The 15,931-nt window shown below is 39.5% G+C and overlaps 1 protein-coding gene across 3 annotated transcripts in view; it reads right to left on the reverse strand.

Annotated features, from left to right (window-relative positions):
- The window catches only part of CIZ1 (CDKN1A interacting zinc finger protein 1), a 2,016,138-nt gene that overhangs the window by 860,025 nt on the left and 1,140,182 nt on the right, over nucleotides 1–15,931 (reverse strand). The gene's annotated exons all lie outside the window — the stretch shown is intronic.

Here is a 15,931-nt window from a genome sequence, read left to right on the forward strand (position 1 = left end):
ATGAGATTAAAAACAGGGCCATTTGAGAAGTATGCCCCTTCGAAATCGAGAAAGACCTGCTTATACAGTAGTCAGTAATAACAGGTAGAGGCAATTGTAAAGCAAACCTGCAGCCATTTACCACTTACCAAATAAACAGTTATGTGGGCATTTATCAGCTGTATATTTCTACACAATACATAGTTCCTGAAAGGCACAACATCTGCTCAGTGCTGGCCACTGCAATGTTATGAGACTGTAATTTTTTATGCATTGTAACTGAAAGGCAATAACTATGTGATAAGTATTAAATAAAATAAAATATAAAAAGGTTTACATAACTAAAGAAATGTACCTTGCTATTCAGGTATTTTGATGTGCACACTACAGTACTTCTTTCCATGGAGTGCTACGTTTCATAGTTACAGTCCTGACTGCAGTAAAGGTTGTTGGTTTCCCAGTCTATTTCCTTACATTCACTGCTGCAGTATTCTTAACTATATGGGATTCCCTGCTGCGGAAGCCCAACATCCGGCTAGTCTTCCAAAGACTTCTGAATTTAAAAGGTATGCCGAACATCACCATATGCTCCCTGCATAACGTAGGGCATAAAGGTGAAATTCAGGCTTAATAACAAAAAGACAACTTCTTTGCCACCAGTCTGAATATATCTTTTACACCATTAGTCTGTTTACCTGTGTCACTTTTCTGCAAGTTGAATGCATTTTTGTATTCCAGGGACTTCCTACACCTGTGTGCTGTTTTTGCAAGATAAGTGCCCCATTGGGGATTTTGTTTTTTCCTGTTTTTGTGTTCCTTGAGGTTAATGTCATTCAGGAAGTGTAAATGCCAGTATGGGAGACAGATTCCCCATAGGCATCACCACAATGTCTCTTTTTTGCTTAGGTGCTTCTCATGACCATATGTCTTGATCTATTTGTCAGGTGTTTGTTCCGAAAACCCTTCACAGTAAACTTTCTTCCCTTTCCTTGTATCTTGCAAACCAGCGTCTTGGGCTTCTTGCTAAAGATACTATGGAAAGAATCTCCTGTCCCGAGGGTCAGCCATTATGGAAGAAGAAGATGAAAAAGGTGCAACCGGAATCTTCCACTGTCCAGCCTCTCCAGTGTAGCAGAACTATGGACAGGCTGGGCAAAAGGTTTACACTTCTGCTACCCTAGCTTTTAGGGCTATTATCAGACCCATATGTCTAGGTATGTTTTGGCTCTTCTTTCTTAGGCCTGTGAACTTATTTCTGATTTTTCCAGACTCTGAGGATTAAACCACAGATGTCCTTACATTCACCACTGCAGTATTGATTACTTATGGGATTCCCTGCTATGAAGCCCATCATCCAGCCAGTCTACCAAAGTCCACCATTGCTTTAGGGTATGCTGAACGTTACCTACACATCCCTCACATAGCATATGGCATAAAGGTGACATTCAGGCATACCATCCTCCGAACTTCTTTGCCACCAGTCCGAATGCTGTTTTTAACTGTCAGTCTGTTTGCCTCCATCTATTTTTTTACCATTTTTTTCCTGTTTACTGGCAGTCTGGTGATTTATTCTGTTTGCTGAAGTCCTCACTGTTGCAGATAAGCACCCTGTTGGGGGTTTTATTCTTTGCTTCTCTTTTTTTTTTTTTTTTTTTTTAATGCTGTTTGGGGGGTTAATGTCATCCAGGAAGGGTAAATGCCAGCGTGGGTGACAGATTCCCCATAAAGACTGCCACAATAAGTGCCTTTTTTGCCAAGGAGCTTCTCACAACTATATATCTTGTTCTATTTGTCAGGCATTTGTCCCAAAAACCCTTCAGAGTAGGCTTTCTTCCCTTTCATTGTATGTTGAGAACCAGCATCTTAAGATGTTTGCTAAAGATACTATGGATGGAACTTCCTGCCCCAAGGGTCAGCCATCAGGGAAGAAGAAGGTGAAAAAGGTATGACAGAAATCTTATGCTGCCCAGCCTCTGCCTTAGTTTTCTTCCGAAATTATTACAAACCCGGAGACATGCCTGGTTGTGTTGTCACATTCCTGTGCTATGTCCGGGTTGGAGGCCAGTGAGGATCTGGTGGGCAGCACATCCGACGAGGCTTTGCAGGTGTTTAAATGGAACCATGGCTGATTGTTTCTGAGGGGTCTAGTGGGGTTCTGCAGTTTCTTCTTAGCAAAGAAGTTCCTACTACAATTGTGGAATGGGGTCCTGAGTTAGGGCCCTCTCAGTTTTCTTGGATGGACGTCCCCTTAAAAAAGGAAACAGAAAACTAGACATGTTTCTTTTTCTCCTAAGGAGCCACAAAATGAGTGGCAGGCCTTTACTCTGGGGTTATTTAATGTTTTTACTGTCATTAAGGCCTCCTCAAGGGGTTTCTGTTCGTGCTCCTCCTTGATCTTCTTCACCTAAAAGGCCCAGGGAATCAAATTCTTCTGAGAAAGAGTTGGATTCTGATGAAGAATCCATTACTTATTCTACCCAGATTCCTTCTCCTTCAGAGTGTGGGTTTGAGGAGGAGGACTCTAATAGTCTAGATACTCCTTCTGAGGAAATTTCCTTTGGGGACACAAACTGTAGGATGATGGAATTTTTTTAAGTGGGATTGTGCCCAAGTTTTGGATAGTCATAGGAGGTACTATGAGTTACTGCAGATGGAATATCCTAAACCCGCGGCTATTCCTCCTGTCTTGGCTGCTTTACTAGATGTTTTTTGTAATGCCTCCAAAGAGCCTGATTCTCTGCCCCTCTGCTCCCAAGAAGTCTGATAGCTGAAAGTACATCTCAATTGCTTTCTTTGTCCAAGTTACTGCCTTCTGACAAGGACAGCAAAACCATGGACAGGCTGGGTAAGAAGGTTTATACTTCTGCTACCTTGCTTTTAGGGCTATTAATTATCAGACCCATATATCTAGGTATGTGTTGGCTCTTCTTTCTCAGGATTGTCAGCTTTCTTCTGATCTTCCAGACTCTGAGAGTAAATCTTCTGCTCTTTCCTTGCTAGAGACTTCCTCTCAAGTAGTTCATCATTCTGTCAGATGTAGTTATGATGCAGTGGATGCCTCTTCTAGGATGCTGCTTTTGATTCAGTACTGAGAAGGTATGCTTGGCTTAGGCTTCAACCTTTACCTGATGATATTAAGGCTAAGTTACTGGATGCCCCATTTGTTTCGGGAAATGGCTGCTGGTTTGTTTAAGTCTCTTAAGGACAAGGGGAAGGCCTTACAGGAGCTTAAACCTGTCTTTGTTTTTCCTATATCTAAATTTCAGTGAAACTACTCTTCTAAGCCAGCCTTTGTTCATAGGCAATCTTGCCCTCCTGCTAAAGGTAAAAAGGGTGGTAAACGGGCTCCTCCTGCTAAGGCCACTCAGACTGCAGGGATTCTAAAGCCTTCCTTTCCTGAAAAACCAGGTGCTGTCTGACTATCTACCTGTTCCCAGCCACATTCCTCTTTCTCTTTGCCTTTCCCTTTCTCTTCCTATTTGGATTCAAATCACCCAGGATTCTTGGTTTCTGTCAATCATTTGTCAGGGGTACTTCATGATGTAGAATTCCCATCCTAATTTTATGGGCATTCCTCAGCCTCCTCAGGAGCAACTTCCTTTGTTCCCCAGAGGTTCTTCGTGATCTCTTGTCTCAGGGATTCTATTCAAGATGTGCCTGTGTCCTCAAAAAGTAAGAGGTTTTATTCAAGAATATTTCTAGTGCCTAGAAAAGAAGGTACTTGGAGATGGATTCTAGACCTCTCTCATCTAAACACTTTTCTAAAGGTACCTTCCTTTTGGATGTTGTCCCTTCAGACCCTTTTTCCCCTCTTGCTACCTCAGGCCTTTCTGGTGTCTCTGGATCTCAATGATGCTTATCTCCATATTCTGATCCATCCTCTTTTCAGGAGGTTTTTGTGTTTCTCTGTTGATTCCTGGCATTTTCAGTTCTGTGTTTTGCCCTTTGGCCTTTCTACTGCCACAAGGGTGTTCACCAAATGCCTCACTCATGTGATTGCTTTTTGCAGGCTTCAAGGGATCCAAATATTTCTTTACTTGGATGACCTGTTGATTCAGGTGTAATCTCCAGAGACCCTTTTGCAAAATCTTCATTTTCCTGTATCCCTTCTTCAGAGCCTGGGGTTCACTATAAATTTCAAAATGTCTTCTCTGACTCCTTCTCAGGATCATGTTTTTCTGGGATGCAGGATTCAGACGGTGCCAATGCTTGCATCACTGCTGTTTCCAAAAACCTTAACTCTCATTTCTTTCTTTCACACTGTTCTTCCTTTGGCTTCCATTATGCCAGGAAGTTTGTGAGAGTTCTGGGTTTCATGGAATCCACCATTCTGATGCTCCCTCTGGCCAAACTTCATATGAGAAAGTTTCAGAGGTTTCTGAAGTCAGTGTGGCTTCGACATGCTCATCCTCTAGAATTTGTAGTTCCTCTTCTTCCTTGCCTCAGACAGGAACTTCTCTGGTGCATTCAGCAGTTGTCTGTTAATACAGGAATCCCTTTTCATCCCCCTCTTCCCTCTCAGGAATTTTTCACAGATGCCTCCGACATGGGATGGGGGTGACTTTTCACTCCCTAAAGGCACAGGGGGTGTGGTTGCCTTGGCAAAAGAAGGACATCAGTGTCATAGAGATGAGAGCTCTTCTACTGGCTCTTCAGGCTTTTCAGTCTCTGTTTTCTCCAGGGCCTCTCAAGGTATTCACAGACAATACCACAGTGATGTGGTATAATGACAAAAAGGGAGGAACGAGAGCTTATCTTCTTTGCCAGTTGTCACTTCTGGTATGAGATCTTGCTGTCAAGTGACTGTTCAGGCAGTTTATATCCCTTCCTATCAGAACATTGTGGCAGACACTCTGAATAAGTCCTTAACTCAGTCCCATAAATGCTTGCTTCATAGGGATGTGTTTCTGGACATTATCCACCAGTGGGGTACTCCTCAAGAGGATTATTTTGCCTCCCCTCTGAACAGACAACTTCCTCTGTTTTGTGTCAGAGTACCAGGTCCTCTGGTATGGAAAGTGGATGGCCTCTCATTCTCTTGGAAGGGGGATGCTTCTTTATGCATTCCATATCCTTCCTTTCATTGCAAAAGTCCTGTTTAAAATTGAACAGAATGCTCCCAAAATCTTGTTGGTGACTCCCTTTTGGCCGTAACAGCATTAGTTCCCTCTTCTTCTGCATCTAGCCAGGGGCAATCATCACAAGTTACCACACAGGGTGGATCTAATCACACAAGACAAGGGATCTCTTATCCATCCCCACCTGTCCATGCTTCAACTGACACTGTGGGTAATAGGATTTTGATTCCTCATAGACACCTTTTTTTCTGAGGACATGCTGCAAGTCCTGCAGGAGGACAGGAAAACTATTACTAGGAAATCCCACTTATCCAAGTGGAAGAGGTTTTCTTTTTGGTGTTGTTATAGGACAAGATTAGCCATTAAAATATGTACTAATTTCAGTTTATTAATGATGCTATAATATGATTGTTAAAAAGCAAATATAAATTGGATGCAGAGCTGGAAAAATACAGCTTCATAAGCTAAGGTTATTACTGAAACCTGACTGCATTTTTTTAATATGTAACAAAAAAAAAGTAAAAGTAAGTGTTGCATGAAGTTGAGGCATGTTAGTTACTACAAAAAGGAATTTGAATAGCGAATAAACTGCTCAATCCAAAAGAGACTGTTCGTCACAAAAAGAAGAACGATGAATGAATAACACGTCCAGTCTCACCACAGAAATGGAACAACAAAGGTAAATCCAAGTATGCTGTAAAACTTTAATGGCAGATAAAATGATAAGCGCTTTCACGTATAAAGTATACGCTTCTTCAGATCATAAAATCAAATGAAACTGACCAAGTTTATATACAATAACAGCAGTTTCCAATTAAATTCATCAATTAATTAGATGATGTATAATCAGTTCATTATTCAATTACTGCTGCAAATTCCTTCTCCAAGTGGCAGCACATATACTGATGCATATAAAAAACATCTCCAAAAACAATGGAGAAAGAAATGCAGAGTATCTGATATTATTCTCAACTTTACAAAAGAATATATATTCAGACTTATATATATATATTAAATATTGCTATCATAATGGTAAACTACATATCTAAAATGAATAAATAAATAAATAAATAAATATATGAAACTATATACATTCAATGCATCTCATCATGAATCAAAAGAACATGTGTTGACACAAATATATTTGCGTCAAATATTGAGTATTGAAACATGTTTAAATAGTAAAATATTGCTATAGCATATAATATATTATAATAAATTATGCATACAGCATAATTCATCATAAATAAAAAAAAAACATATAAAAATATATGAAGAAACATATATATATAAATATATGAGCACAAAGCAAAACAAAACATATTATTAAATCAAAAATCTGGCATCGCTAAACATTACTAAACATTATTATCTGCGAGAAGCTAGAAAAGACCTGAGGGAGACATATGCATTTAGTCCCGGTGGATAGTGACCTCTTAATCTAAAAATCCATTCAAGCTCCCTTTGTTCTAAATAGTTCATGTAATCTCCCCCTCTATTGTTGGAATTGATAATCTGTAGAACTCTGAATACAAAAGTGTGATCACTGTTCAGAGAAATGTGTTTCGCTAACGCATTAAGCTCATTCTTACATCTGATGTCATAAAGATGGTTGTATATTCTTTGTTTGAGCTTCCTTTTTGTTAGTCCTATATAAAACGCAGGACATAACTGACAAGTGGCTAAATAAACTAACCCAGAAGTCTCACACGAGGCATGGAATCTTGGGTTAAAGGAGTAGTTCAGAACCGGGTGTATGAAGCCCTGTTCAGTTGAAATATATCTACAATAATTACATTTTTTACATGGATATACCCAATTTCTCTGAGATCCTAGCTCTCAACGGATCATTAATTTCTGGGTTCGTACATAATATCCTTTTCAGACTTTTGTTATTTCTGTAAGTGAATCCAGGGGTAGAGCCAACCAATTTAGCCGTTCTGTCATCAATAGTTAATATTCCCCAGTTCCTACTGATAATTCTCCTGATGGCTGTACTGTCATTAGTGTAGGTTGTAATAAACCTTATCCTCTCTGCTATATCCTTTTTACGTTTATATTTGTTGACACCAACATAACTCTTATTGGTAGTCATCCTCTTTGAAGTTTGATCATCTCCCATAACCTGAGCTCTCACTTGTTTTACCATACTAATATCATAGCCTCTGTTAACAAATATTTTCTCCATCTTATCGGTTTCTATGGAGAGATCTATGTTATCCCTACAAAGCTTCAATAGCCTATTAAACTGACACTTCACTATTCCTTGAAAAACATGGCGAGGATGCATGCTGTCATAACATAATATAGCGTTCTTCCAGCATGCCTTCCTATGAAGAGTGGATGTCAGTTTTCCTCCTTTAATACTCAGACTTACATCAAGGAAATTTATTGTTTCATATGAAGTCTCGAGTGTAAACCTGAGAAAGCTGTTGGTAGTTTCCAGGTAGCTCAAAAATTATCTAAATTCTGGTAAAGTACCATCCCAAACAATTAGGACATCATCGACAAAACGCCTATAGATCAAAACCTTACTAAACCACTCATGCGTGAAGAGAAATTCTCTCTCCCATTGATATACCACCAAATTCGCGTAGGTGTTTGCACAGGGGGTGCCCATAGCCACGCCTGATTCTTGTAGATATAAATATCCCTTGAAAGAAAACACATTGTGTGATGATACCAAATCCAGAAGCTGACAAATCAAAATTTCCTTGTTACGGTCTATATGAGTAAAAGTTTGGAGTAACTCTCTTATGGCCTCAATGCCCTTGTCATTAGGGATGGATGTAAATAGGTTCTGGACATCCATTGTGATTAAGAGATGTTCCCCTTTACATAATTCTATATCAAGGCTATCAAGAACATCCAAAAGCTGATAGGTATCTTTTAATATTGTAGGTATATCAGTAACAAGAGGCCTCAATAGCTTTTCCAAATAAATGGAAACATTCTCTGTAGCCCATTTGTCACCAGAGACTATGGGCCGTAAAGGAGGGGGATAAACAGCCTTATGCATTTTAGGTAGGCCTTTTATAACCGGAGTCTGGGGATGTTCATTATGAAAATATTCATACATCTCTTTTGTTATTTGACGGCACATCAACAAATCATATAGTGTTTCATTGATTTCTCTCAGTATCCTATTAAACATAGCATTATCAATTCTCATATAAGTACTATTATCACTAAGCATGTCATCCATGAGAGTTGTATAATTCTCTGTATCCAACAACACTACACCCCCTCCCTTATCTGCGGGTCTTATGGTGAGAGATGATTCAGTGGAAAGTTTGTTAAGTGAGCATCTCTCTTCTTCGCTCATGTTAAAATATAAGCATTTCCTAGTCCCATTAAAGAAGTATTCATAAATGTCCCGCTCACACAGCTTGATAAAGCTTTCAACGTCTGCCGGTAATGGAGGAGAAAAAGTACTTTTGCGTTTACAGAAGATATGTTCTAACAGATTATTATCAACATTGGTGTTCTCCATGTCACAGAAATACAACTTTAGAGCAACAGTTCACCCAAAAGCACGCAAATCAATCAACAAATCATGTAGCACACTGCCCTGTGACGGGATAAAGGACAAGCCTTTGTCTAGAATGTTAATGTCAGAAGGAGTAAGCACAAACCTGGACAGGTTGAAAAAAAGGTGTGCTATTGTCTCTGTCTCCTCCTCTGTTGTTGTTGGTTCTCTCCCAAGAATTTGTGCTTCCTTCTGTCCCAGCTTCTCGAGCGGTCTCGCTGAAAGGTGGTTTTCTTGATGGGAAATGGTAAAAAATGATGATTATTATCATCAACACCATGTTTGCGTATAGCCCCCAATTCCCTATGTGTTACAAGATTGCGATTTGCTTCCTGATTTGGTAAGGAGGTAGACGTTGTTGCTTCAACCCCCAAGGATAATGGCAGTTCAGGAGGAGTAACAAAAGCAGTATCAGAACTGCGATCAGAATTAGGAGCTCCTTGGCCTATCAGAGAGGGAGTGGTCAACTCTGCTGCAACTAGCGTAGTGTCTGTAGGAGCCATATTTCGAATGGAATTGCCAGCCAATGGGACACGATCTACTCTTCTTGGCCAAATGAAAATGCCCCCTGATGAGAAGTCTCGATAGTCACATTGTAGTTTTTTGTGTTTGGTTTGTTGTAGTTTAATAGCATACAAATCAACCTGAGTATAAATATTCTCAAGTTTCTTCAAGCATGAATCATTGTTGAAGCTATCACGAATCTCACTATTCAGTTTGGTTACCTTAGACAACAAGTCATGTTCAATCGGTGTAAAATAATCTATAATTAACTGTACATACTTGAAACTGGCATCTAGATTAATCTCTTGCCATTTTTTAAGTAGAGCTGGATGGCTCTCCCCATAGGTAGGCATGCAGAGCACCCGCATGCCCCTAGGAATGAGCCGAAAATGCAAACACGCCTCCATATGTTTGCGCTGCCATACAAGATGTTGTAACTTGAATAGGTCATTTTCAAGTTGTCTAATTAGAAAATTAAAATGTTCCAGGTTATCAATGTCATTATTCAGAGATATCGGGGCAGGAACCTGTAGGTCCAGAGCCAATAAAGGGTTGCTGTTACAACTGGTGATGTTGGTCCATTTATTAGTAGTCAAATTAGCCCTCGGATCCGGATTATAATCAAGTTCCACGTTTACATTCGCCATTCCGTGTGGAAGAGCAGTAAAACAGCAAGAGTCAAAATGAATAGCGAATAAACTGCTCAATCCAAAAGAGACTGTTCGTCACAAAAAGAAGAACGATGAATGAATAACACGTCCAGTCTCACCACAGAAATGGAACAACAAAGGTAAATCCAAGTATGCTGTAAAACTTTAATGGCAGATAAAATGATAAGCGCTTTCGCGTATAAAGTATACGCTTCTTCAGATCATAAAATCAAATTAAACTGACCAAGTTTATATACAATAACAGCAGTTTCCAATTAAATTCATCAATTAATTAGGTGATGTATAATCAGTTCATTATTCAATTACTGCTGCAAATTCCTTCTCCAAGTGGCAGCACATATACTGATGCATATAAAAAAATCTCCAAAAACAATGGAGAAAGAAATGCAGAGTATCTGATATTATTCTCAACTTTACAAAAGAATATATATTCAGACTTATATATATATTAAATATTGCTATCATAATGGTAAACTACATATCTAAATGAATAAATAAATAAATAAATAAATATATGAAACTATATACATTCAATGCATCTCGTCATGAATCAAAGAACATGTGTTTTACAGCATACTTGGATTTACCTTTGTTGTTCCATTTCTGTGGTGAGACTGGACGTGTTATTCATTCATCACAAAAAGGAATTTGTTAGCCTGAATCCTCCAGGCCAGGAGTGCATTGTTGCTAGGGAAGGTTTGAAACATCCAAGGTCAGAAACAAGACCCCTTGGAAGCAGGTGGATCATGTTTAGAAAGATGTTCATGTGAAGTATGAGGCGAAAATCACGAGGGATGAGGACATTTGCCAAGTTTTCTATTAGCTAGAATCATTGCAACATAATAAAACTGCATGACCAGTTTTGATAAGAAAATGTATAAAAGATGTTGACTGTCTCTTTTCAGAGAGACCAGTTTAACATTGGCTATGAAGATTTTCTCCCAGCGCTGTAAGAATAAAATTTCTGTTTGCACATCCTGAAGTGTTGTTCATGACTGAAGGCATATAAGGTAAATTCTTAATGTTATTTATTTATGACTATAACAATTTGGAGCCGTTCTCTGGATCTGAACTTTGGTATTGCTGCAGGGCAGTTCTGGAAAAGGACCCACCACAGATTTTCTGTGAATTCCACACTGCTTTGTATGGAATAGTCAGAGACCCAGATGTGCAGTTATTCAGGGTGTGCAAGTATACTAGCCTTGGCAGGGAAATTTTTTGTAAGGGGAAAAGGGTTGGTTTGTGTTTTTTCTTTCTTTCTTTTTAGACAATTTAGCAAAATGTAAGTGCATGACAGTGTTTGTATTATAAGTGCATGACTGTGTTTTTGTTTGACTGAGTTGTTTGTAAGGTATACAAGTAATATTGGGAGGACCCCACAGCAAATGAGTGTAGTAAATGTATGTGCACATACAGTAAAGGACAAATTAACACAAGGAGGTGCCTTGTGTCGAGGGTGGTACCCTCAGAATTTAAAGGTAAGAAGTATGAGAGATGTTTTATCCTGTCAATGTATGAATGTATGACAGAAAGAAAAGAAAAAGTTAAAAGTTAAAGATACTGTTAAAACAAGTTCATGAGCCCAGTGCATGATTTGGACGTAGACTATGTACTGTTAAAACAAATTCATGAGCCCACCGCATGATTGGGACGTAGACTATGTACTGTTAAAACAAATTCATGAGCCCACCACATGATTGGGACGTAGACTATACAACAAGTTCATGAGCCCATAGCATGATTGACATAGACTATATGTCAAAACAAATTCATGAGCCTACTGCATGATAGGACGTAGAGGTATGTATTGTTAAAATAAATTCATGAACCCAAAGCATGCTGAGACTTAACAGTGTGATTGTGTGAAAGTACTGTCAGAGGGTCCAAAAGAGTGGTCAGTTCTGGACACAGTACCTATCTGCTCCGTTATCCTGACCGCAGTGCTGGAGCTGTAACTTTTGAGCTCACACAGGGGCGAAAGCAAGGGGGTGCTGTGGAAAAAGGCTGATCGAAACCTCTCCTCTGTTGCTGCACACCGACAGACTTCCTAGCCTTCCCTCCCTGTATGGTGTGTGGATACTACCATTATTTTCTGTCTTCAGAGCTGCCAGGATCCAGGAGTTATTAGGTAAGCCTAACATTTTTATTATTACTGATTTATAAAATAAGAAAATGGGAGCAAAGATAAGAAGCAATATCAAATCCCTGAAAAGGGAACATGTGCATATTTTATGTATTTTAACTATGGGAAGGAAAGTTGTAAATATCTGCATGACTGGTTTCAGCTAACTAAGAATTGTGCTGGTGGGGTATTTCCATTAAATGGAACTTATGACAAGACTAAATTGCTGACATTGAAAGGTATTTTGTAAGAAAAGAAAAGCAAAGTAAGTGGGAACAAATTACAGCATTTTATTCTTGGTACAGTGAAGCACTTAAAAGGAAAACGGAGTCAGCATTGAGACAGTTGCAGGATGTTAATAAGAAATTGTTGCAACAACTTGTTGTTTGTCTTTCAGCTTTTCCCGGTTAGGGGGTTGCCACAGTGGAACTCTGGTCCACTAATGATTGGCAGTGGATTTTTACAGTGCCGAGTTGCCAACCTGACGCCCAACTTTCAAAGAAGGCACATCCATTCGCGCACGCACCTACCTGCATGTCTTTAAACATCACTCGACCACGGGGAGGACATGCAGACTCCACACAGAAGGCGCTCCAGCTGAGAATTGAACATGAGAACCTCTTTCTGTGAGAGTAAAAGAGGTTAAAAAGGCAGTACAGATCAGTAAAAAGGGATCCTTTTATCCTGTCTTAGCAGGTTTGGAACAAACTAAGGATGGCTAAAAAGAAGAAACTTCTGAAGAGGATGATAATCCTCCAGTAGCTTCTGCGCCCCACCCCCATATGCACCAGTATGGATACCTCCTGTACAAGACTCTGTTGTTTCTCAGATCTCTACCTTTCGGTCTGCTGTCCATTGGACACCCAGTTTACGTGAGACTGGTACATCTCAGACTGGTTCCCCTGTTCAATCTTCATCTTCTGAACAGGCATCTGCAGTTGAGGGGTGTTCTTCTTCCTATCCTTCTTAGATAGCTTCTACTTTCCCAACAGGGGCATCAGTATTTGACACTCCTGTATCTCACCATACATGCTCACATGACAGGGTACAACAAGAGATTCCAACCTCTGGAGGGGATCTATTGCCACCTCTCAGGGACATTTTGGGGGCTAACAATAGGGAACTTGTTCATCATCCTTGGACCTCTGTTGATTTGCAAGCTATGTCTAAAAATTTTCCAAATATTAGAGAAGATCCATTAAAATTCAAAGAAGAATTAAAAACTATAATAAAATGTTACAATCCTACTTTGACAGATTTATATCAACTGCTGGGGGTAGTTACTTCAGATTAAATAAGAAAGCAGTTACTGGAAAAGGCTGAGATAACAGATTTCACTCTCACAGGGAATGCATTAACAGATAAATGAACGACATTGTTAAACAAGATTACGGATGTGTGTCAAGTTAGGACTGACTGGTCTAAAATACAGGCATGTAAACAAAATAAAGGAGAAGCCCCTGCAGACTACTTTAGTCACCTTAAAACAGTATTTGCTAGACATTCAGGAATACCAGACCCAGAAGAGCAGGCTAAGCCAGCTATTGCAGCAGCCTTTGTGCAGGGTCTGCAAGCCCCTGTACAAAATCAAATAAAGCAGGTGCTCATAGACTGGCAAGGAAAGGACTTAGAGTCTTTATTAAGTGCTGCAAATCACTGTGCAGAGCATCAGGAAAAAGGAAGGATACTGAGGATAAGCTGTTAACTTTTACAAATTAAGCAGCTGGAAAACCCAAGGGGCCAAGGCAGAAGCAGGGGAAGGGGCAGAGGAATTGCTAGAGAATTTAGCAAAAGTGCGGGTTGATGGGAACAAGGTGCAGCTGGCAGTGCTCCTCCAGCTTCATCTAATACATCTTGCTTTAACTGTGGAGAAGCAGGACATTGGAGGGGGGGTGCCCACACAAGAAAATGCAGAGAGCCCAAGATACTTGGGCTGAATGACAACAAAATTATAATAATGCAGTTTTTCCTCCACCACTTCCTCAGATTAGAAAGAGTCAGGAAGCTCCATACTGACTAGGTCAAGGAAATAATACAGAAGTGAATCTTAACCATCTACTGCCAATAGATCAAAATGGACCCTATGTTAAGATGGAAATACATTTAAAGAAAACCCCATTTCTGGTGGACACTGGAACCACTAGGTCAGTGTTAAAAATTACTTCAGATAGTCAAATACAAGTATCATAGCATAAAGTCAAGGCAGTCTGAGTAGCAAATGCTACTCTTACATATCCTGTTTCAGAACCCAACCCCATTTCTTTAGGTCCGATTGAAGAAATGCATTCTTTTCTTTTGAGTATTACTGCACCTGTAAATCTGCTAGGAAGTGATTTGTTATGCAAGCTGGGTTGTACTATTTACTGTCTCCAGAAGGTATGTATCTAAATGTTCCAACATAATCAGAGGGGGAAAGTATTGGCAGTTTTAACAGAAGCTGTGGAACAGCCTGCTGGAAGCATACAGGCAGATGAAGAGTTACTACAGGAGGTACCTGCCAACTGGGGGGCCACATGCAAAATGAAAAAAGGTATACTGAAATCAGCAGAACCAGTAAAAATAAAATTAAATCCATCAAAACCTCTCCCTAGAGTTCCACAATATCTACTAAAGCCAGAAGCAGAGCAGGGAATCAAACCTGTAATTCATTCTCTAATACAGCAAGGAATAATAATACCAGCTAATAGCCCTTGTAATACTCCTATTTTTCCAGTGAAAAAGCCAGGGAAGGATACTTATAGATTTGTACAATACATAAGCACTGTAAATAATACAGTACTGCATACTTTTCCTGTTGTTCCAAATCCAGCACTAATACTGAGTTGCATACCACCTAGCTAGTTACTTTTCTGTAATAGATTTATGTTCAGTATTCTTTTCTATGCCATTTCACCCTGACAGTTTCTGTTTGTTTTTACTTATCAGGGACAGCAATATACCTGCACACAGTTGCCACAAGGATATACTGAATCTCCTTCATTATTTTCTCACATTCTGGAAAAAGATTTGGAGAATGTGACATTTCCGGGTGGGTCTGTGTTAGTATAATATGTAGATGATTTAGTGATAGCATCAAATTCCTTTCAGCAATGTCAACAGGATACCTTGCATTTTATGACTATCCTTGCAGAGAAGTGACACAAAGTGTCTAGAGAAAAACTACAATTGTGGTCATCTCAGATACATTATCTTGTTCATTTAATATCTCAGATTAGCAGGCAAGTGCTACCATCTTTTATTGATGTAATATCTAAGGCCCCACGCCCGACTACTCAGAGACAGCTTAGGTCTTTCCTAGGTATGACAGGATACTGCAGACAGTGGATCCCTAACTACGCAGAAATTGCCAAACCTTTGACAAATCTTTTAAAACATGATACACCAGAGCCTCTCCTTTGGAATACTGAAGAGGAAAATTAATTTCAAACTTGAAGCAAGCTTTAGTTATTGCCCCGACTTTAGGGTTATCAGATTATAATAAACCTTTATTTTATTTTGTCATGAAATAAATTAATTTGCTCAAGGAGTACTTGCACAAAAACATGGGGACAGCTATCGTCCGTTAGCTTATTATAGCACAGCACTTGATTCTGTTGCAAAAGGTTTTCTACCCTGTTTAAGGGCAGTTGCCGCTGCTGCCATTGTAGTTTATCTGGCACAATCACTAGTGCTTGGGCATGATCTCATAGTAGCTGTCCTTCATTCTGTATCATTTCTCTCTCTTTTAAGCAAAAGAGATGGTACAGAATGAGGGACAGCTACTGTGAGATCATGCCCAAGCACCAATGATTGTGCTGCTGCTGCCATTGTAGTTAATCTGGAACAATCATTGGTGCTTGAACATGATCTCACAGTAGCTGTCCCTCATTCTGTATCATCTCTTTTGTTTAAAATGAAAACTCAACCACTCTCGACTGCACATCTAACTAGATATGAACTTACACTTCTTTCTGATCCATCTATTTCTCTGATCCACTGTCCTGTTCTAAATCCTGCATCTCTGTTGCCTACTGCTGAGGATGGTAGAGAGCATGATTGTGTGTGTGTG

The sequence above is a fragment of the Protopterus annectens genome, chromosome 16.part0 (assembly GCF_019279795.1).
Source record: "Protopterus annectens isolate FY-2018-M chromosome 16.part0, PAN1.0, whole genome shotgun sequence".
Taxonomy (NCBI): Eukaryota; Metazoa; Chordata; order Ceratodontiformes; family Protopteridae; genus Protopterus; species Protopterus annectens.